Source organism: Carcharhinus amblyrhynchos, chromosome 8 (genome assembly GCF_965287045.1).
Source record: "Carcharhinus amblyrhynchos chromosome 8, sCarAmb.v2.hapA, whole genome shotgun sequence".
Taxonomy (NCBI): Eukaryota; Metazoa; Chordata; class Chondrichthyes; order Carcharhiniformes; family Carcharhinidae; genus Carcharhinus; species Carcharhinus amblyrhynchos.
The window spans coordinates 55,611,349-55,633,792 of NC_137331.1; the positions used below are offsets into that span (position 1 = coordinate 55,611,349).

At 42.2% G+C, this 22,444-nt stretch overlaps 1 protein-coding gene across 1 annotated transcript in view; it reads left to right on the forward strand.

The window, feature by feature from the left end:
- eya1 (EYA transcriptional coactivator and phosphatase 1) overlaps nucleotides 1-22,444 on the forward strand; it is a 169,686-nt gene that overhangs the window by 129,801 nt on the left and 17,441 nt on the right. The gene's annotated exons all lie outside the window — the stretch shown is intronic.

The following is a 22,444-nucleotide window of genomic DNA, read 5'->3' on the forward strand; positions in this document are numbered from 1 at the left end:
AGTAAGCAACATCTGAACAGCACCTCCCCAAGAGTTTTACAGTGTATATATGATAGAAATAATAGATATTCCTGACTGATTTTAAGATTGTAAACTTATCCTTGGATGCAAATTACAACACGAAAATAACGTTGTGGTTTATGACATCATCTGAACTATTGTGTGAGATTACTCCATGGTAATTATTTCAAGCTATGTATCTATTTTCTATGATACATAAAGCTTCTATATTAGGGGTTTATTTTCAGTACCTTATACTTCTGACAATCTAACTTTTTTTATGATGGTTTATGCCATTGAGCCACCATAAAATGTTCAGAATTTGCTCCCTACCATGTCATAGGTTGTAGAAACTCAGTTAAAACTGGTAGGCTCACTCAATACTGTCATGGATTAATTTGTCCAGAACATACATATAAAATTGTCCTTGCCCCATCATTCATCATGACAATGCTGAAGCTACTAATCTGCTCAGTCAAACCCTCAGCTCTACTTTTGGTACCCTTGTCTCTATATCCCTCATGTCCAATCCCATAAATCCAAGAGGGTTCAACTTGAAAGTTTATGGCGGAAGATTTAGGCATTTAGATCTGGTTGAACTGCATAAGGCACCATCAGGCCCCTCCCTCCCCTGCTAAAATAGTACAAGTCATCTTTGGAAACTCCCTTGCCTTGCATCCTCCACGTTCACCTCCTATAGCAAATATGAGGAGCTTCTGGAATACTATATCACTAGGATTAAGACTACTCATTCTGCTGCCTTTGCAGCTTCTTTCCTTTTCCTTATCCACCAAGCCAAATTTTTCTTAAGACTCCCACCTACCTTAATCCCAGACTTTCTCTCCCATTGCGCCTTACACCCTGTTTCATAAACATATCATAAACAAAGATTTTTTTCATATATGTGTGGAAAAGTTTTTATTATAATGAGAAATTTGACATTCAACAAACATAAAATTACTTTTTCAGACTCAGCGAATGAGTCCTAAGGGACTCCGGCCTCTCACTGACAACATGAGGCAGGTGTTGTGATCACTCCGTCAGTCCAATGTGCAGTCAAGTCCAAAATTAGGATCAGAATCTTAAATTTAGTTTTATACAAGTAACAAGAATTAATGTTTATGTTCAATTCATATTAGCTTATGATGATGTGATTTACAGTACTTCTCCAGGATAAATAAGAAATAAACAGCAATATTTGTAGAACTTTTCAGTGAATATTCACTTGGTGTTTCAATCTATTAATGAGACAGAGTGGCCTTCCAAATTACTAAAAAATCTGGTCATTTTGAGTGACTTTTCAAACATTCCTATTGTTGCAAACAATAAAGAAACAGTAAGATGTGGCATTCATCAAAATGTTTATTGCTTAGTCTTGCCCTCAGAATTGATAGCAGTAACTAGATCATGGTAATTTTAGGAAACGTGCTTCCTGGGAAACATTCTAAGAATTTATATTGATTTATTAACAATCCCCAGAATCTGTAAAATGTGATTATTTTGGTGTTTTTAAATGTACTGGCAAGGGATCTAGTTTATAAATCCCAATTATTGCGGCAGTGTATTTGAGATTTTGCAGTTCACTCAGTATATCAAAATAGCTACATTGTTTACTTCAAATAAGTTAATGATATCTTAATAATTTTGATAAGTAATGGTGAATAATAGAATAATTATCTTGACTTTTTTTTAACACTACCTTCTTAAATATATTGCAAATCAGTCAGGAATATCTATTATATAAGATTGACACCGTGGTTTCCCATAATGCAGATACAAATTACCAGATTAAAACTCAATTATCCAACAAAAACATTACTTGACAGTTTAAAGACTTATTCTGTGCCTTTTAAGGATAATTATCATGGTAGTGTGCAATGGATAAGAGTGCTAATGGTAATGGCATATTTAATATTGTGTGAAAAATAAAAATTGAGTATATTCATTATTTACCACTTAATACACATTTTGTATAACTTGATCCCAATAACAAAGGATACATGTACTTATGCATTGCACTTCAAATGGATTATTTAGGATCCCATACAGCCTGTTTTAATTCCTTTACTGTTCATCCAAAAATTGTAGAATGGAATGAAGTGAGTTTCAAGAACTCCTTTTGTTCTTTATATCCTGTTCTGACCCATAGGTAATCTGCACCCCTTTTTCCTGCATAGAATAATTGTGGTGAGAAAGCAAAGAAAATGCAAGGGTCATGAACCACAGACCAGACAGGGATGACAGGTTCTGCCAAATGTGTGCCAGCATTGAGAAGCTGCGAACCGTAGATTTAGGTTTTTCACATGGCATTAGCTTGTATTAGGAATGTTGTGATGATGGCTGAAAGCGTCCAAAGTAACTGAAATGCTGTATTGTCAATTCTGAAGACATCTAAAGTTTCAAAAAGATTAAATCAAATAAGGCATTTAGGTATTACAGAGACTACATAAAATGTTCCTAGAACACAATGCACTTAAGAATTAAAAATTAAATTACAAATAATATTAAAAAATAATAAAAGCTACTGTTACAAATAAAATCGGTTCTCTAAATGTTCCATAAACATGATGCAGATTGATAGATTGCAGTTGGCGATAACCTCCTTTCATGCTCAACAGGAAGACTGAAATGGTGGATGTTAATTGTTTGGTGACAGACATAGAAAGAACAAAGGAGGTACTGATGATTTCCTTTAAACTGGAGAAGATCCAACCAGTCTTTTTGAATGAACAGGGGAATATAAAGTGTGAATGAAAATATGCTGACTCAAGAACATTTTCTTCTGCTGTATTTTAGCGCTGTGTTTTGCTTTGACTGATTTTTAAAGTCAAACATATGAGTTTCTTTTTTTGTGGAAGAAAAACCTCTGTATGCTCTTCAGAAATGTGCATCATCTTACACTGGCTTCTTTACGGCATGTACAGCTTATATATCTAATGGCACGTGTGCACTGTAATTAATTCTTTTGTTGAAGTAGCTTACTTTTACAAGTGCCATTGTGAGTGTTAGTCATACTCCTGTTATATATCATGTGACATACAGCACGTACATAGATATCAATCAGACAGGCAGCAACCTTTCAATCACCCCAACCTCACAACCAATATAAACAACAAATGATCTGATGAAAGGCCATCAATTTGAAACACTGGGTGGAATTTTTCAAAAAAAAGGCAAAGTGTAGGGTTCTGACTGAAAAATAGCATATTTCGCTCCAGAAAAAGCCATATTTTCTCACCAGATCTTCTGACACTTCGTCAAAAAAAAATCAGAGTTACAGTTTGTGCCGTCATTCTGGCAGGTCGGGGAGTGGCCTGATAGAGCCGGAAAGGTTCCATGGAGACTGGGGCACCTTTTTTAAAGGGTGCCCTGATCTGCGAAGTAATAGACTCCAACGCCCCCCCCAACATGGCCACTTTCACAAACTTCTGTGGTGGAACGTCCCACCACAGAAGTACCTAGAGCCACTCTCTCCCCTACCCCACTCCTTCCCCTGCACTGTCCTCAGCTCATCCCTCTTTCCATCCCCCACCACACAAGAGGAAGCCCCTCTACCATGGAGGTGGGTAACCCCTAGCAGTACTGAGCTCTGTGCCCCATGGCACTACCAAGGTGCCAGAGTGCAATGACCAGCCTTGACCCTCAACTCCTGAGGCCTCCAACATTCTGCACCCCAATGTGGTTCTTTTGAATGCTTTTCATTTTTGAAACTCGTGGAGAATTGCACTGGTATAATGTCATGATGCCAGGGGTGAGCATTCCACAGGGCCGGACAAATGTCATTGAGATTTTCATAATATTTAAATTGATTTAAATTACATAAGAAATAAGAACGTAAGAAATAGGAGCAGGAGTAGGCCATCTAATCGGGGAGGGAGCATGCGAAGATCTCATACCAAGATCTCACCAGCGCAAATCCTGTTATGGCCCTCTCGTGAGATTTAGGAAACGGGGCAGTTAAATCTCACCCAGTAAGTCTGTTTCTCTCTCCACAGCTGCTGCCATAACTATTGAGCATATCCACAATTTTCAGCTTTTAATAAAATTGCCAGCATTTGTAGTACTTTGCTTTTGTAAAGGACAAACTACCATTCTAGGTCATTTTATGTTAGAAGTGTGCAGCAGACAGTAAATAAGAACATAAGAACATAAGAAATAGGAGCAGGAGTAGGCCATCCAGCCCTTTGAGCCTGCCCCGCCATTCAATAAGATCATGGCTGATCTGTTGCTGCTCAGTTCCACTTTCCCGCCCTCTCCCCATAACCCTTAATCCCCTCTCCTATCAAAAACCCATCAACCCGCGTCTTAAAAATATTTAGCGAGGCAGCCTCCACCACTTCAACGGGCAGAGAATTCCAGAGATTCACCACCCTTTGAGTGAAGAAGTTCCTCCTCAACTCTGTTCTAAACCGCCCCCCTTTTATCTTGAGGCTGTGCCCCCTAGTCCTATTGTCTTTTTTGAGCGGGAAGAGTCTTTCCACCTCTATCCTATCCATCCCATTCATCATCTTATACGTCTCAATGAGATCTCCTCTCATTCTTCTAAACTCTAACGAGTACAAGCCCAGTTTATTCAGCCTCTCCTCATAGCTCAATCCCCTCAACTCCGGTATCAGCCTAGTAAACCTCCTCTGCACTCCCTCCAAGGCCAAAATATCTTTGCGCAGGTGCGGCACCCAAAAATGCACACAGTACTCCAGTTGCGGCCTCACCAATGCCCTATACAGCTGCAGCAAGACCTCCCTACTTTTATATTCAATCCCCTTCGCTATGAAGGCCAGCATCCCATTCGCCTTCCTGACCACCTGCTGCACCTGCAAGCTGGGTTTTTGCGACTCATGCACAAGGACCCCGAGGTCCCTCTGCACCGTCGCCTGCTGCAGTTTTTCGCCTCGTAAGTAATAGTCCTTCCTACCATTTTTCCTACCAAAGTGGACCACCTCACACTTGCCAACATTAAATTCCATTTGCCATTTCCTGGCCCATTCGCCCAGCCTATCTAGATCCTTCTGTAGACTCTCCACACCCTCCGCACAATTTGCCGTTCCCCCAATCTTGGTGTCATCAGCAAATTTCGACACTCTACACTCGGTTCCCTCCTCCAGATCATCTATATAAATGGTAATTAACAATAAATGTGCGGCTCTCCTGTATTGCTCGTCATTGCTTTAATTTTGATGTGATTTATTATTGCCGCATGTGTTGGGATATAGTAAAAAGTTTCTGGCATGCTATTCAGACAAAACATACCATTCATAGAGCACATAGGGATGAAGGAAAGGATTGGATGCAGAATTTCATGTTGCAGTTACAAATAGGGTGAAGAGATGTATTAAGCTAATCTATGGTAAGCCCATTCAAAAGTCTCTTGGCAGCAGGGAAGAAACAGTCCTTGAGTCAGTTGACACACGTTCTTAGACTTTTATATCGTTTTAATTTGATTTGATTTATTATTGTCACATGTATTGGGATACAGTGAAAAGTATTGTTTCTTGCATGCAATACAGACAAAACATACTGTTCATAGAGTTGGAGTGGAATTTGGTCACACAATCATAAGTATATAAGGAGTATAATAAGTGGCTGCGGAAGCAGCCTTGCAGGACACTGGTGTTGAGGATAATCATGGAGGATGTGTCATTACTTAACTGTTTGCAGTCTGTGGGTTCGGAAGTCTAGGATCCAGTCTCGGGGGAAGAGCCAAGCCCTAGGCCACAGAGCTTGGAGATGAGTTTTGTTGAGCTGTAGTCAATAAATCAGAGGCTGATGTAAGTGTCCTTGTTATTGTTGAGTAAGTGCCACTTTATAGTCCTGTTAATGACCCCCTTTCATTAGTTGACTGGTGTTGGATCTCTTGAAGAGCATTAGCTAGATAAGTCCCCAGGGCCCGATGTGAGCTATCCCAGGTTATGGAGAGAGGAGATTGCTGGGGCCCTGATAAAGAACTTTGTGTCCTCGCTAGCTGCTGGAGAGATCCCAGAGGACTGGCAAGTAACTAATGTTGCTCCTTTATTCAAGAGAGGAAAGAGGGATAATCCAGGAAATTATAGACCAGTGAGTCTCACATTGGTGGTTGGGAAGCTACTGAAGAGGATTCTTAGAGATTGGATTTATGCACATTTGGAAAAGCATAGCCTAAATAGGGATAGTCAGCATGACTTTGTGCTGGACAGTTCATGTCTTACTAATTTGATTTTTTTTCAAAGAAGTGACAGAAGTATTTGATGAAGGTAGACCAGTGGATGTTGTCTGCATGGGTTTTAGTAAGACTTTCGACAAGGTACCTCATGGTAGGCTCATCCAAAAGATTAAAATGCATGGAATCCACGGTGACTTGGCCACTTGGATTCAGAATTGGCTTGCCCGTTGAACACAGTAAAAAGCCTGACAACACCAGGTTTTAGTCCAACCTATTTATTTGATAATATACTCGCAAGCTTTCGGGTTAGCCCCTTCGTCAGGTGAATGGAGAGTTCTGGCCTCAGACAGAGCATATAAAGCACAGACAGTTTAGAGATTACTGATTAGAATGCGAATCCTTACACCTAACCTGCTGTTCAAGACCTGAAGTGGCTGATAATGTGAGTGGAAGGAGCACTGATCACAGTTTAAAGAGATGTGTATTGTCTCCAGACAGTACAGTAAGTGAGGTTTTGCAAACCCAGGCAAGTCACGGGGGTTACAGATAGTGCGACATGAACCCAAGATCCCTGTTGAGACCGTCCTCATGTGTGCGGAACTTGGCTATCAGTCTCTGTTCAGCGACTCTGCGCTGTCGTGTGTCGTGAAGGCCGCCTTGGAGAATGCTTACCCGAAGGTCAGAGGCTGAATGCCCATGACCACTGAAGTGTTCGCCAACAGGAAGGGAACAGTCTTGCCTGGTGACTGTTGAGCGATGTTCATTCATCCGTTGTCTTAGCGTCTGCATGGTCTCCCCAATGTACCATGCTTCGGGACATCCTTTCTTGCAACGTATCAGGTAGACAATGTTGGCCGAGTTGCAAGAGTATTTACCATGTACCTGGTGGACGGTATTCTCACGTGTGATGATGGTATCCATGTCGATGATCCGGCATGTCTTGCAGAGGTTGCTGTGGCAGGGTTGTGTGGTATTGTGGTCACTGTTCTCCTGAAGGCTGGGTAGTTTGCTGCGAACAATGGTCTGTTTGAGGTTGTGTGGTTGTCTGAAAGCAAGAAGTGGGGGTGTGGGGATAGCCCTGGCAAGATGTTCGTCTTCATCAATGATATGTTGAAGACTCCGGAGAAGATGTCGTAGCTTCTCCGCTCCGGGGAAGTACTGGACGACGAAGGGTACTCTGTCCACTGTGTCCTGTGTTTGCCTTCTGAGGAGATCGGTGCGGTTTTTCGCTGTGGCGCATCGGAACTGCCGATCTATGAGTCGAGCACCATATCCTGTTCTTATGAGGGCATCTTTCAGGGTCTGGAGGTGTCTGTCACGATCCTCCTCATCTGAGCAAATCCTGTGTATACGGAGGGCTTGTCCATAGGGAATGGCTTCTTTAACATGTTTAGGGTGGAAACTGGAGAAGTGGAGCATTGTGAGATTGTCTGTGGGCTTGCGGTACAGTGAGGTGCTGAGGTGACCGTCCTTAATGGAGATGCGTGTGTCCAAGAATGCAACTGATTCTGGGGAATAGTCCATGGCGAGTCTGATGGTGGGGTGGAATTTGTTGATATCATCATATAGTTGTTTCAGTGATTGTTCACCATGAGGCCAAAGGAAGAAAATGTCATCGATGTATCTAGTGTACAGCATCGGTTGAAGATTCTGTGCAGTGAAGAAGTCTTGTTCGAACCTGTGCATGAAGATGTTGGCATATTGAGGTGCAAATTTGGTCCCCATGGCTGTTCCATGTGTCTGGATGAAAAACTGGTTGTTGAAGGTGAAGACATTGTGGTCCAGGATAAAGCCGATGAGTTGTAAAATTGCATCTGGAAACTGGCAGTTGTCAGCATTGAGTACTGAGGCAGTCGCAGCAATGCCATCGTTGTGGGGGATGTTGGTGTAGAGCGCCGAGACATCCATTGTGACGAGGAGTGTCCCTGGTTCAACTGCTCCGTGTGTGCTGAGTTTCAGTAGAAAGTCCGTAGTGTCGCGACAAAAGCTGGGGGTTCTTTGTACAATGGGTTTCAGGATGCCTTCGACGTAGCCGGAGAGGTTCTCACACAGAGTTCCATTGCCCGATACGATGGGACGGCCAGGTGTGTTTGCCTTGTGTATCTTTGGGAGGCAGTAGAGATCTCCAATGCGGGGAGTACGTGGAATGACAAGGCAAACACACCTGGCCGTCCCATCGTATCGGGCAATGGAACTCTGTGTGAGAACCTCTCCGGCTACGTCGAGGGCATCCTGAAACCCATTGTACAAAGAACCCCCAGCTTTTGTCGCGACACTACGGACTTTCTACATGTTAAAGAAGCCATTCCCTATGGACAAGCCCTCCGTATACACAGGATTTGCTCAGATGAGGAGGATCGTGACAGACACCTCCAGACCCTGAAAGATGCCCTCATAAGAACAGGATATGGTGCTCGACTCATAGATCGGCAGTTCCGATGCGCCACAGCGAAAAACCGCACCGATCTCCTCAGAAGGCAAACACAGGACACAGTGGACAGAGTACCCTTCGTCGTCCAGTACTTCCCCGGAGCGGAGAAACTACGACATCTTCTCCGGAGTCTTCAACATATCATTGATGAAGACGAACATCTTGCCAGGGCTATCCCCACACCCCCACTTCTTGCTTTCAGACAACCACACAACCTCAAACAGACCATTGTTCGCAGCAAACTACCCAGCCTTCAGGAGAACAGCGACCACAATACCACACAACCCTGCCACAGCAACCTCTGCAAGACATGCCGGATCATCGACATGGATACCATCATCACACGTGAGAATACCGTCCACCAGGTACATGGTAAATACTCTTGCAACTCGGCCAACATTGTCTACCTGATACGTTGCAAGAAAGGATGTCCCGAAGCATGGTACACTGGGGAGACCATGCAGACGCTACGACAACGGATGAATGAACATCGCTCAACAGTCACCAGGCAAGACTGTTCCCTTCCTGTTGGCGAACACTTCAGTGGTCACGGGCATTCAGCCTCTGACCTTCGGGTAAGCATTCTCCAAGGCGGCCTTCACGACACACGACAGCGCAGAGTCGCTGAACAGAGACTGATAGCCAAGTTCCGCACACATGAGGACGGTCTCAACAGGGATCTTGGGTTCATGTCGCACTATCTGTAACCCCCGTGACTTGCCTGGGTTTGCAAAACCTCACTTACTGTACTGTCTGGAGACAATACACATCTCTTTAAACTGTGATCAGTGCTCCTTCCACTCACATTATCAGCCACTTCAGGTCTTGAACAGCAGGTTAGGTGTAAGGATTCGCATTCTAATCAGTAATCTCTAAACTGTCTGTGCTTTATATGCTCTGTCTGAGGCCAGAACTCTCCATTCACCTGACGAAGGGGCTAACCCGAAAGCTTGCGAGTATATTATCAAATAAATAGGTTGGACTAAAACCTGGTGTTGTCAGACTTTTTACTGTGTTTACGCCACTCCAACGCCGTCATACCCACATCTTACCCGTTGAAGTCAGAGTAGTGGTGAAACAGTGTTTTTCTGGCTGGAACATCTACTCAGCATTCCTAACTGGTTTAGTGGTGTTCCTCAGGGATCCGTACCGGAAACTCTGCTGTTTGGGATATATATAAATGAGTTGAATGAAAATGTAGATGGGTTGGTTAATAAATTTGCAGATGACACAAAGATAGGCGGAGTTATGAATAGTGTAGAAGGATACAGAGGATATCAAAGGATACAGAGGGAAATAGATCAGTTGCAGATATGGGCAGACAAATGGCAGATAGAGTTTAATCCTGGCAAGTGTGAGTTGCTGCACTTTGGGAGATCAAATGTTAAAGGTAAGCATATAGTTAATGGTAGGACTCTGAACAGCATTGGTGTACATAGGGACCTTGGGGTTCAAGTCCATAGCTCCCTGAAAGTGGCCACACAAGTAAATAACGTGGTAAAGAAGGTGTATAGCATGCTTGCCTTTATTGGTCAGCATGATGTGGAGATGCCGGCATTGGAATGGGGTGGGCACAGTACGAAGTCTCACAATACCAGGTTAAAGTCCAACAGGTTTATTTAGAATCATGAACATAAGAACATAAGAAATAGGAGCAGGAGTAGGCCATCTAGCCCTTCGAGCCTGCCCCGCCATTCAATAAGATCATGGCTGATCTGTTGTGGCTCAGTTCCACTTTCCCGCCCTCTCCCCATAACCCTTAATCCCCTCTCCTATCAAGAACCCATCAACCCGCTTCTTAAAAATATTTAGCGAGGCAGCCTCCACCACTTCAACGGGCAGAGAATTCCAGAGATTCACCTGCTGCTCCTTCATCCGGTGAGTCCTTTATTGAGTATAAAAAAGTCAGGATGCCATGTTGCAGTTTTAGAAAACTTTGGTTAGGCCGAATTAAATACTGTGTTCAGTTCTGGTTACCACATTACAAGAAGAATGTGGAAGCTTTGGAGAGGGTGCAGAAGATGTGCATCAGGATGCTGTCTGGATTAGAAGGTGTGAGCTGTAAGGAGAGGCTGGACAAACAAGAATTGTTTTCTCTAGAGCAGCTGAGGGGAGACCTGAAAGAAGCCTATAAAATTATGAGAGACAGTTAGGGTTGACAGTCAGGATCTTTTTCCCAAAGTTGAAATGTTTAATCCAAAGGGCATGCACTTAAGGTGAGAGGGGGAAAGTTCAAAGGAGATGTGAGGGGCAAGTTTTTTTACACAGTGATAGGAACACACTGCCAGACTTGGTAGTGCAGGAAGATACACTAGAGGCATTTAAGGGGCTTTTAGATTAGCACACGAATGTGTAAGGAATAGAAGAATATGGACAAAGGGCAGGCAGAAGGGATTAGTTTAATTTGGCATCATGTTCGGCACAACATCATGGGCCAAAGGGCCTGTCCCTGTGCTGCTCTGTTCTATGTTCTAAATGTAATGCTTAAAGCCACTAGAGATGACCACAGTGGATCATCTACTCAGCACTTCAAGCTGAAGATTCTTGCAAGTGCTTAAGCCTTATCTTTTGCACTGATGTGTTGGGCTCCTCCATCATTGATGATGGAGATATTTTTGGGGCCTTTTCTTCCAGCAAGTTTTTTAATTACTCATCACCATTCACTGTTAGATTGCAGAACTCAGGTTTAATCTGTTAGTTCTGGAATTACTTAGCTCCGTCAATTACTTGCTGCTTACGTGTTTGGCATGCAGGTAGCCCTGTTTTGTGGCTTCATCAATTTTTGACATCCGTCCTGCATTCTTCATTGAATCAGTGTTGATCCCCTGGCTTGGTGATGATGGTAGACTGGGCGATATGCCAGATCATGAGGTTACTGATTGTGGTTGAGTACAATTCTGCTGCTACTAATGGCCCACAGTGCTTCATGAATGCTCAGTGTTGCTAGACCTGTTTGAAATCTATCCTATTAAGCACAAGAATAGTGCCACACAACTTGATGGAGGGTATCTTCAATATCAAACAACAACAAGAACAGTGGGAGAGTGGTAATAGTTTGAGGATGAATTTTGTCATTCTTAGCGAATATATGGTTGGAAGCTCATCTCAATCAAATGTGACATCAGGGTTGCAAGTAATCTGGTTCAGCCTCTTTAACAATGACTTCCAGCATATATTCCAGTCAAAATATATCTTGCCTTTAAGAGGTCTTTCTACCACCAAGAAGGACTAGGGCAGCAGTTGGAGGGGAACACCATCACCTGCAAATTAACGCTCTTAACTACAGACCATCTGACTTTGAAATACATTACTGTTCCTTCACTGTTTCTGTGTCAAGATCCTAGAACTCTCTCCCAAACAGTACGGAAGGTGTACCTACACCATGTGGAATGCAGCGGTTCACGAAGGTGTCTCACCACTATCTTCTTGAGGGCAATTAGGCATGGGCAATAAAAATGCCGGTCTAGCCAGCAACAACTCACATCCCATGAAGGAATAATAAAATGTGCAGGCTGGCTTTAAGAAGCACAGATTAGCGTGAACTCACACTAATCTCTTAAATGTTGTAACTCTTGGTCAAACATGCAGCTACTTATCAGCATATTAAGTACTGGCTGCATAGTAGAATCGAGCATTTGAGCAGGTAGCCCAAATTCTATTTTCGAAGGCTTTTGAAATTCCCCCCAACGAGACTGCACAATTAAAAGGGGGCAGGAATTTCAAAAAGGTATGTTCAAATGGAAAATTACAGGGAGGCAGAAAATGAAGTAGATCTGTTGGAAATCTGAGAGTGGGTAAAGCATAGATCTAAAGGACATTGAAATATGATTTTCATTTCCCTGAATGGATTGTTTATTTTGACATTGAACCATAACTGCTTCCCCAGCCATACAAATGAAAAGATTTCCCAGAAGTGGATCTGCTTCTGTAGAAATTAAAATAATATTTCAGTGTTATCCTATGTCGTTTGTTAGTAGTACTCCTGAAATACTTCAGATAAATAACTTTCATCTTCAGTTAATACTTTCGTTTATATTTTGTTTCAGTGATTATTAAATACTGTTGCTGTTTTATTACATCCTCTTAAGGTACATACATGCCCTCTCATCTTGTGTGACAACACTTACTTATCTAGTGCCTCTAATCTAATAAAACAGGCCAAGGCACTTCATGGGGTCATTATAAAACAAGATATGATACCAAACCACATAAGGATATGTTAAGGCAAATGACTGGAAGTTTGGTCAAAAAGATAGATTTTAAAAAGCATCCAAAAAGAGGAAAGAGAGTTAGAGGGGAAGGGAGGTTTCAGGAAGGAATTTGAGAGATTAGTGTCCGTGCAGCTGAAGACACCAGCAGTGGAGTGATTAAAATTGGGATGCACAGAAGACCAGAGTTTGAGGAGGGCAGATATCACAGAGATTTAGGGCTAGAGGAGGTTGCAGATGTAGGAAGGGACAAGGTCATTAAGTAATTTAGAAACAAGGATGAAGACATTAAAATTAAGGTGTTGTTTAACAGGGAATCAATGTAAGTCAGCAAGCGCAGGGGTGATGGGTGAATAGGACTTGGTGCCAATTAAGACACAGGTAGTAAAGTTTTGAATAACTCCAAGTTTATGGAGGGTAGATGGATGGGAGTGCCTTTGGGTAGTCAAGTCCAGCGGTAACATGGAGAGCAATGAGGGTTTCAGCAGGACATGTTTCTAAAGTAGAAATAGGGGATCTTAGCGAATATATGGTTGGAAACTCATCTCAGTCAAATATGACATCAGGGTTGCAAGTAATCTGGTTCAGCCTCTGGCAGCTGGAGTAAAGCCTACACATGAGAACATCAAAGCCATTCATGTGCTCCCAACTTATCTAATATGAAGAGTTGGCATCATTCCTTCATTCCACCAACTTTTTCACATTCAGTACTGCATACACTGAAATTGCGGAGCCACGTCAAAAGCTGTTGTGTAAATATACACAATGGAAATGGGTATTTGCAAAAAACAACATTGACCCTTTAAAGATAAAGATAGCACCTCTGCCAATCCTCACGCATTCCCACTGATTTGCGGAGACATTTGCCACAATAGATTTGTGTCAGGAAATGCGTTTGGACCTATACTCTCACGGTACATAAAAGGAAGTGAATGACCAATTACTGTTACATGTCATCAGAAACTGAATGCAAATACACTTCTGGAGAGCAAGAAGCACTAGCCTCCATTGATGTTTGTAAACATTGGTGCATGTATCTCTATAGCAGAAAACTTACTCTCTGCATTCATCACCAAGTACTGACTACATTGTTAGCCTTGTCAGAATCAATCATTGACCTCTGTACATCTACAAATGGTCAGAAAGTCTTCTTCATGACTTCAAGATCAAATATCTCACAGAGTCATAGCAGTTGTGATGGCATAGTGGTAGCACTGCTGCTTCATAGCGCCAGGGACCCGGGTTCAATTCCCAGCTTGAGTCACTGTGTGGAGTCTGCACATTCTCCCATACCTGCGTGGGCTTCCTCTGGGTGCTCCGGTTTCCTCCAACAGTCCAAAAGATGTGCTGTTTGGTGCATTGGCCATGCTAAATTCTCCTTCCGTGTACCCGAACAGGCACCAGAGCGTGGTGACTACTGAATTTTCACAGCAACTTCATTGCAGTGTTAATGTAAGCCTACTTGTGACACTAATAAATAAACTTTAAACTTGAGTAGCTGAAAGCATTAATAGAAAAGTGACTTGCAACATTGAAGACACATGATTGCTGTGATTTCACAAGCAACTACAAATCTTATTATGAGAAGAGCCAAAAGCAAAATTAGTGATAGACAATGTACTTTAGAAAGCAAGCCAATACTTAAAAACCGAGTGTCCTCACAAAGTAGAGGAATAATTGGTCCCATGCTGCAGAATATGCAATTAGTTCATATTGTTTTATGACACCTGTATCGCACAATGAACTCAAGCTGTTATCGTAAAAGTGGTGCAGCAATATGTCTGCATCCTCTGGACTTACGGGAGCAAAAATGAGGTTCATACTAGGCGTAGTGGCCAGGTTGACAGAGAATGATAGTTTTAATGTAAACAAGTGCATTGAAGGCAGAAGAGAGAGTGTGATTGAGAAAATCAGTAGCTGCAGAAATGTTGGAATAGTGAATGATGAGTCAGTGGGTAGTCAGTGGGATTTTGAAAGTGCACTTGTAAGTGAATTGGGGGAGATTTTTTTCCAGGGACAAATACAGAAGGAAGCTGTATCTATACTTGCCCAGAGTATGAAAATACTAAATTCACAGGTACTGTCTATTCCATCAGTAAGCCATGAGGTTAGCATGCATTCTCAACAATGGAAGCAGCTAATTATTTAAATAGCCAGCTTCCTCTGTAAACCGTACATACATAAAACATGCCCCTCCTCCATTCCTACCCCCGCAAAAATGGGAAGTGCTGTGCTTGCGGGTGCGACTTCCAGTTTGTGGACATTTCTGCTATTTTCATCACGATGCGGAGACTTTCCATCGTGGGCAAAGTCTGGGCCAAATTTGAATCATGCTCCGAAAACATATCCAGAAATTGAAATTCAGCTATTTCAGTAAAACAGTGCAAGTCAGTTTTAAGCCAGCTTCTCTAACATAAATGGAATACTAGTGATCCCAAAATAGATGTGGATCACTTATTGTTTTGTTTATACTTGACTCAATCAAGTATAAACTTTGAAGAGACCTTTCAATGGATGGTCAGTGCATTGGTGTGCAATGTATTCTGTGGCATACAAAGTACCTCAATTGAATTTTGAGGAACAAATAGGTGGATGGCTGTAGTTCTTTTTAAATTAGCTTTTCTGTGACAAAGCTAGCAGGAGCATTCCTCTGGGCACCCCAAGAATACTATGGCCTAAGTTCCAATGAGATTAATTACCCATGTCTTCTCATACTGACGCATACTCATGCTCCAACCAATGCCAACTTATGACATCCACTCGCCCCCATGGCCCCTCATATCTTGCATGCCAAGTCAATGTCATCTCATGTCCTCCACCCATTCCTTTTCACCTTCATATCCCCATGCCACCTCCACACCCACTCACCAAGTGTCTACCATGGGCAGACCAAAGGCAGGCCAGGGAGGCAGCCTCTTACTGATTTCCTGCATGCAGGAGCAGCCACAGGCCGCCTTGTAGAGAGGTTCATCCTGCATACCTACACATTAATTGACCTCATAAGCCATTTTTTATTCAAAACTTAAAAGGCAGGAGAAAGGATATCACATATTGAACTGCCCTCTCTCTCACTTAGCTTCCATCAGAGCCTGCTTTTCTATTCATGTTGGAAGGCTTCTGATTGACCCTCCAGCTGTGAGAGTCTGCCTGTCATCCTTAAATGGACAACAGTTGACAGTTTGACTGCAGGGAGGCAGCATGGGTTGACATAATTGGGCAAATGCAATAGAGTATTTAAAATGGGAGTTTGATGGAGTTATGTTCAAGTAGAAAGAGGTAATACTGTACAGAATTAACAAGGGAGCTAGTAAATCAGCAGCAGCACATTGGGATCAAATTAACATTTTGGAATAAGTTGTAACATTTGACAAATTCAGTAAACTTTTTGAATAAAGAGATTGATTGGATAGACAAGAGGAATGAAGTATTTATAATTTTTGGAGCAAACTCAGACAATGAATGTTTTGGCAGAGTTTTTTAAATTATTAAGGAACTTGATGGAATGAACAAGATGATTCCCTCGGGTTGGGGAACTGGTGAACAAGAGTCATCAATTTTAAAATTGTCATACAAGGGCAGCGACGCAATAGTAAAATCGGGTGTAAAGCGCTTAGCGCCATTGGTGCCAGTTTTCGCGACTGGTGCCATTTTACAAGCACGGTCAGTCAGTTGCCGGAAATGGGCGAGAGGCAGGTTAATGCGTTCAAATTTATTGTAATGTTGCTTTACATCTGTTTAACGTGCCCAAGGCTCAATCATCCAGATCTGCCCCCTCCCGCCTTATGACCTCGCCGAGGAATAGATATACGCCCCATGAATGGGGGGGCAGTCAGCTTGGCCTTGCAAGTGTAACTGGAGGCTATTAAGGCCCCGCAGGGAGGCAGAGGGCAAGGGCCCCTTGAGCATCGTCCTTGGACAATACCTGGACAATACCCACCTGGCAGGGCCAGGGGGCAGGGCAAATGGAAGCAGGGCCAGTGGGATGGAGCCAATGGGGAGCAGCTAACATGGGGGACTGGCTAATGCGGAGGGGGCCCGCTGCCACTTTGCAACTATCTGTGGGGGGGAGGGAGGGAGGGAGGTAGCTGCCACTCTGCAGCTATTATGGGGTGAAGGAAGGAGAGGGGACCTGCTGCCACACTGCAGTGATCAGTTGGGGGAGGGGGCAACGGGTCCACGATCAGTGGGGAGAGGCAGAGGGTCCACGATCAGTGGGGGAGGGGGGTCCTCGATCAGTCTAGTAAGTGGACCCCTGCGATTGCAAGGAGGGGAGAACTGCTTCAGGTAGCCTGCACTAGCAAGGACCTGACAGCTCTCTCTTTTCAGTCAGACCCCTGCTGCTGCTAATGCACACGTGCATTTCTTTACTCAGAGAGTAGTAAGAGCGTGGAATGCCCTACCTGCAACAATCGTGGATTAAGGGCATTTAAAAGGTCATTGGATATTGGAATAGTGTATGTTAGATGGCTTTAGATTGGTTTCACAGGTGGGTGCAACATCGAGGGCCGAAGGGCCTGTACTGCACTGTAATGTTCTATGTTCTAGAAGCCTGCGCATGCACACTATCTCCTTCTGCAGGGTTTCGGGCACATTAAGCCCTGCCCACAGGTTTCTGCAACGAGGAACAGGTTTGCTGATATTTTTGCAGGCACAGTGGGGGCCTGAAAGTATGCCCAAAAGACAGATCTGAAACTTTTCCAGTTTCAAGTTCACCCAGCACTCAGGAAAAAAAGGTAAAATTTCCCCCTAAGAGTGAAAAGATCAGAGATAACGGGCATTGTTGGGCATGGACTCGTCCATCACAGGCAGTGGTTGAGACAGATGTCATTGAATACTTGAAGGGAAAATGTAAATATTTGTAACAGAAGATGATGTAGAGTTATGGGAAAAACATGAGACTATTGTATTGGTTTTGGATTGCTCTAACATAGAATAAGAACGAACAAAATGGGCGAAATGGTCATCTCCTGTGTTTATAAACTCTATAATTTCTGTAAAATTTAAGAAATCTTGCCATTTTGGACAGGTGACAGCTGAAAGCAAAACATTTATTTAATCTAATAGCAATGGCAATTAAACATTCTAAAAACTGAGAAACAATAGTTTTAATCTGTAATCACACCATGTACAATCATTGATCATTAAAACTACCACAGTTAATCTCCCCACAAATAAACAAGTTCCCATCTGTTGAATTTTTTGAGTAAGAATTGGCGTCACATAATTATGGAAGGTTTGCTTTCCGAACAATGCTTCAAACAGTTGCCGCAAGTTGTGGCTGACAACCCAAAGCAAGCAGGAGAAAACAAACACAGGATGTTAAAGAAGAATAGTCGTAATAGATTCATCAACAGCCAATTAGTATGTAATTGGGTGTTGGAGTTCTACTAAATAGCTCCTGGTGAAGGGCTTTTGTCTCTCATGATGTTAACTGTATAATTTCAGGTTTTGCTTCTGGTTGTGCACATAAGAACCCTTACTCTGATTAAAAGGATTATAGCCCTGTGTGAGGGTTTGAGAGCAACTGCATGTGTCTATTCCTCCCCAGCCATGGCTTCCATTATTTTTTTTCTCTGCCAATCCTTTTTTTAAAACCAATATTATCAATCTCTCAAGTACTGTGTTATCAAGTTAGATCTGCCTATGACAAATTGTGAAAACCATCATATTAGAGAGGTCTTCATGCATTACCTTAAGACAGATTTAACAAACAACTTCAAAAAAAGTTTCTGAATTATGTCTTCAACTGATGACTTATTTTATAAAATGTTAAATTCACAGCCCTCCTGTGAGGCCACAGTGACTTTCTCTCTTATCTGAAGTTGTTGACCTCTGAGAAGGAGGAGAAGGTTACAGGGTCAAAGTCTTTTCCTCCTTCGCCCTCGCTGCTTGCTGGGAGAGGTTTGATTGCAGACTAGATGTATTAGAACAGAGGTTGAGGGTCAGGATTTTAATTCTGTTAAGGAACAGCTGGTTTTAGTTTCTCTGCAGTTCTCTCCCTCCCTTACGAACAAATCCAGAAAGATAAAAAATGTCCTGAAAATACTCAGTAAAATGAAAATGTTCAAACCCAGACATTTATTTGTATATTCAGAGAATAATATTTGATGTGTAGCTAAAGCAGCATTCTCCACTGTAAAAGAAAAACATATTCTGATATGCCACAACTTCCAATTCTCTGTCTTTCTCCCTTTTTCTCATGTTGTCTCATAGGAGAACATATAAAGTGCCAAACCTGTAATGGGCCTCTCATTATAGCACACATTTTGTATCATTCCCAAATACTGCCTTGTAGATTGGGCCTCGCATGCTTTATTAGCAGTGCCCCGTGTTAAACTCTTTTACTATATACAATTTAGCAAAACATGGACATAGAATGTCTACAGCAAACTAGTTGCAGATTTTTTTTGTCTACTAGCCTTTTAAATGCAAGCCTGAGGCAATGGTGGTGTGTGGCTCAATGGCAATCAGGGGTCATAATTTCATTGGCAGTTTGCATCGGGTTCAATTTTTTTGAGCATGCAGTATGCAACAACAGTAAGTCTGTTTTGTTACTCTGAAAATTGATTGAAACAACCTAGCTGAACATGATATTTAAATTCAAATCATAACAATGAAATGAAAAATAAGAGATTTCATTTGCTATTGCTATCTTTATTAAGTATAGGAAAAGGGATTTTAAGTCATTTAATGTGCATATCAGTTCAAAACCTACTTGCAAATTTAATTTTGAATCAGCAAAGTAACTCATAAAGAATAACTTTCCAATTGTTGTCTTTTGGTTCTCACTTATTTACCTACTTAATCATTTGAAGATGATTTTTATTTTGAAACATGTTTTCCATTATTTAAGTCTGGAAGGAAATTCTGCAAAAATGTCAAATATTACATCAGAATTAGTTCTGGGGGACAAGAACATAAGTGGATTTTTAATACTTTTGATAGAAAATTAAGAATTATAGTTTTATTTTACATCTGACATCTAGTACTAGATGAGCAGAAGTTTCTTCCAACTAAATATTTGAAAGAACAAAGCCTTCAGCCCCCACCACAAATTCTATTCACTGGCCACTGACTTCATCCATGTCCCTGGTAACTGTCTGAAGCTGACCCAGACTGTTCATAATCATGATAATATATTTAACCCTGAGATGAGTTTCCAACCACATATTTATGTCATTGTTAAGACTGCCTATTTCCACCTTGGTAATATTGCCTGATTTCACTCCTGCCTCAGTTCATCTGGTGCTGAAAACTTTATTCATGTCTTTATTACCTCCAGATTTGCCTCCCAAGTTTTGCCTTCCATAAATGTCAGGTCAACCTAAACTCTGCTTCCTGCATCCTAACTCATATGAAAGCTGTGCCCTCAGTCTCTGACTATATTTCTTATATATTTATGACTGTGGCCAAATTCCATTCAAACTCCATTTTCAAGTTTGCTGATGATACCACCATAATGGGTTGGATCTCAAACAGTGATGAGACAGAGTACAGGAAAGAGATAAAGAATCTGGCAAAATGGTGTAAATACAATAATCTCTCCCTCAAAATCAGTAAAATGAAGGAGGTAGCCAGTGACTTCAGAAAGCGTAGTGGAGGACATGCCCCTGTCTACATCAATGGTGATGAAGTGGAAATGGTTGAGAGCTTCAAATTTCTAGGTGTCCAGAGCACCAACAACCTGTCCATGTTGCTCCACGCTGATGCTATTATTAAGAAAGCCCACCACGCTTCTGCTTTCTCAGAAGGCTCAGGAAATTTTGCTCCTACTTTCACCAAAGTTTACAGATGCACCATAGAAAACACACTGTCCGGATGTACCACAGCTTGCTATGGTTCTTGCCCTGCCCAAAACCACAAGAAACTACAAAGGGTTGTGAATGTAGCCCAGTCCATCAGGCAAACCAGCCTCCCATCCATTGATTCCATCTGCACTTCCTGCTGCTTTAGAAAAGTAGCCAGCATAATCAAAGTCCTCACACACCCCAGATATACTCTCTTCCACCTTCTTCCATTGGGAAAAATGTTTCAAAAGTCTGAGAACACGTGCCTACTGACTCAAGAATAGTTTCATCCCTGCTGCCATCAGGACGTATTAAACTGATCTTTTTGTACACCCTGTCCGTGACTCTAATCCTATCGGCGGGATTTTTCGACTCTGCTTGCCTGGGGTCATCGGACCTTTCCATGGTCTGCCCCTCACCTGCTCCAGTTCCTATGGTGGCCAGAACAAGAAAATTCACCTCTATATCTGCGCTCTCTCTTTTCCTTCTCCCCTATGTAGTCTATGCACGATTTGTTTTTATTGTACGCAATAAGCAATATTTTACACTGTACCCCAATACATGTGACAAATCAAATATCAAGTCCCATTCATCCGCCTACCCTGTGCTCAGTGATCTGCACTGGGGAAGACAGTTAACAATGCCATGATTTTAAAATACACTTATTTTCAAAACACTTCATTGTTTCCTCCTCCTGTATCTCTGGAATCTCTTTCTGTCTTCATCACTTCAAAATTTCTGAGTTTCTTCAACTCTGACCTCTTGATCATCTCTGATTTTAATCATTCCATCATTGGTATTCATGCCTTCTGCAGCAGGATTCCAAAGACTAGAATTCCCTCCTTAAACTTTTCTGCCTCTATTCCTCTCTCTGCTCCTTTAAAACGCTCCTTAAAACTTCACTCAGTCGCCCCCTAATGTCTCCTTATGGGCTCAGTGTCAAATTTTCTTTGGTAGCACTACTGTCTTGGGACATTATATTATCCTGAAGGTGCTACATAACTACAAGCTGTTGTTCTTGAATATAAGGGCCCTGATTTTCCATTCTTTGGGGGATCGTACTGCGAATGCTCTGCCGGATGACCCCCATAAGCACTGCATGGAAATTTGCCTGGAAGGTTTCAACCTCTGTAGAACCTGCACCTGGAATCTTCCAAAGCTCCAATTTAAAGCTTTTGGATGGTTCCAAATAATGTAGCAGAATAGTTACTCAGGAAAAGTTAGAAGCAGTTCTAACTGCTAGGTAACTAACTATACTACTGACCCACAACAGCCCCCCAGCCCACCCCCCGCTCCATCCAACACATCCCTCGCTCCATCCAACACACCCTTCACCTACCTGCATATTTATTATCTCTCCATAGCTTGTCAAAATTGCTGAGACATCGAAAGTTACTGGCATACAGCAACCACTGCTGTATAAAGAGAGGGTGGTTTTGGTTTTCCCAGTGCTCCTGTAGGACTCGAAGAGCTATTAGCTTCCACATTTTCCCATAGATTCAAGTCAGATGTCAAATGTGGAGCTCCAGTCTAGGAGCAGAGTGGCAATCTGATAGCGAATGCCAGTCCAAGGAAGATTTGGCCCAAAGTATACTTGATCTTGTAGCCCTCAAAGAGGTAACTAATCAAATATGTGCATCATCATGTTCCATTCTTTTAGAATTCCCTTACGTTTTTACAAAATCACTCGAGCAGGTACCTGCTATTTGAAGATACTAACACTGATGAATATTAAAAATATTTTCATGAACTTCGTTGTCATTGTCCACACCAAGCAATGCACCAATGAATTTTCTTTTGCAACAAAACAAAGGAAATTGTGGTTTTTCAAGGCTGTTACTGATTGATTATCCTTATCAGATAATTTATTGCTCATTTG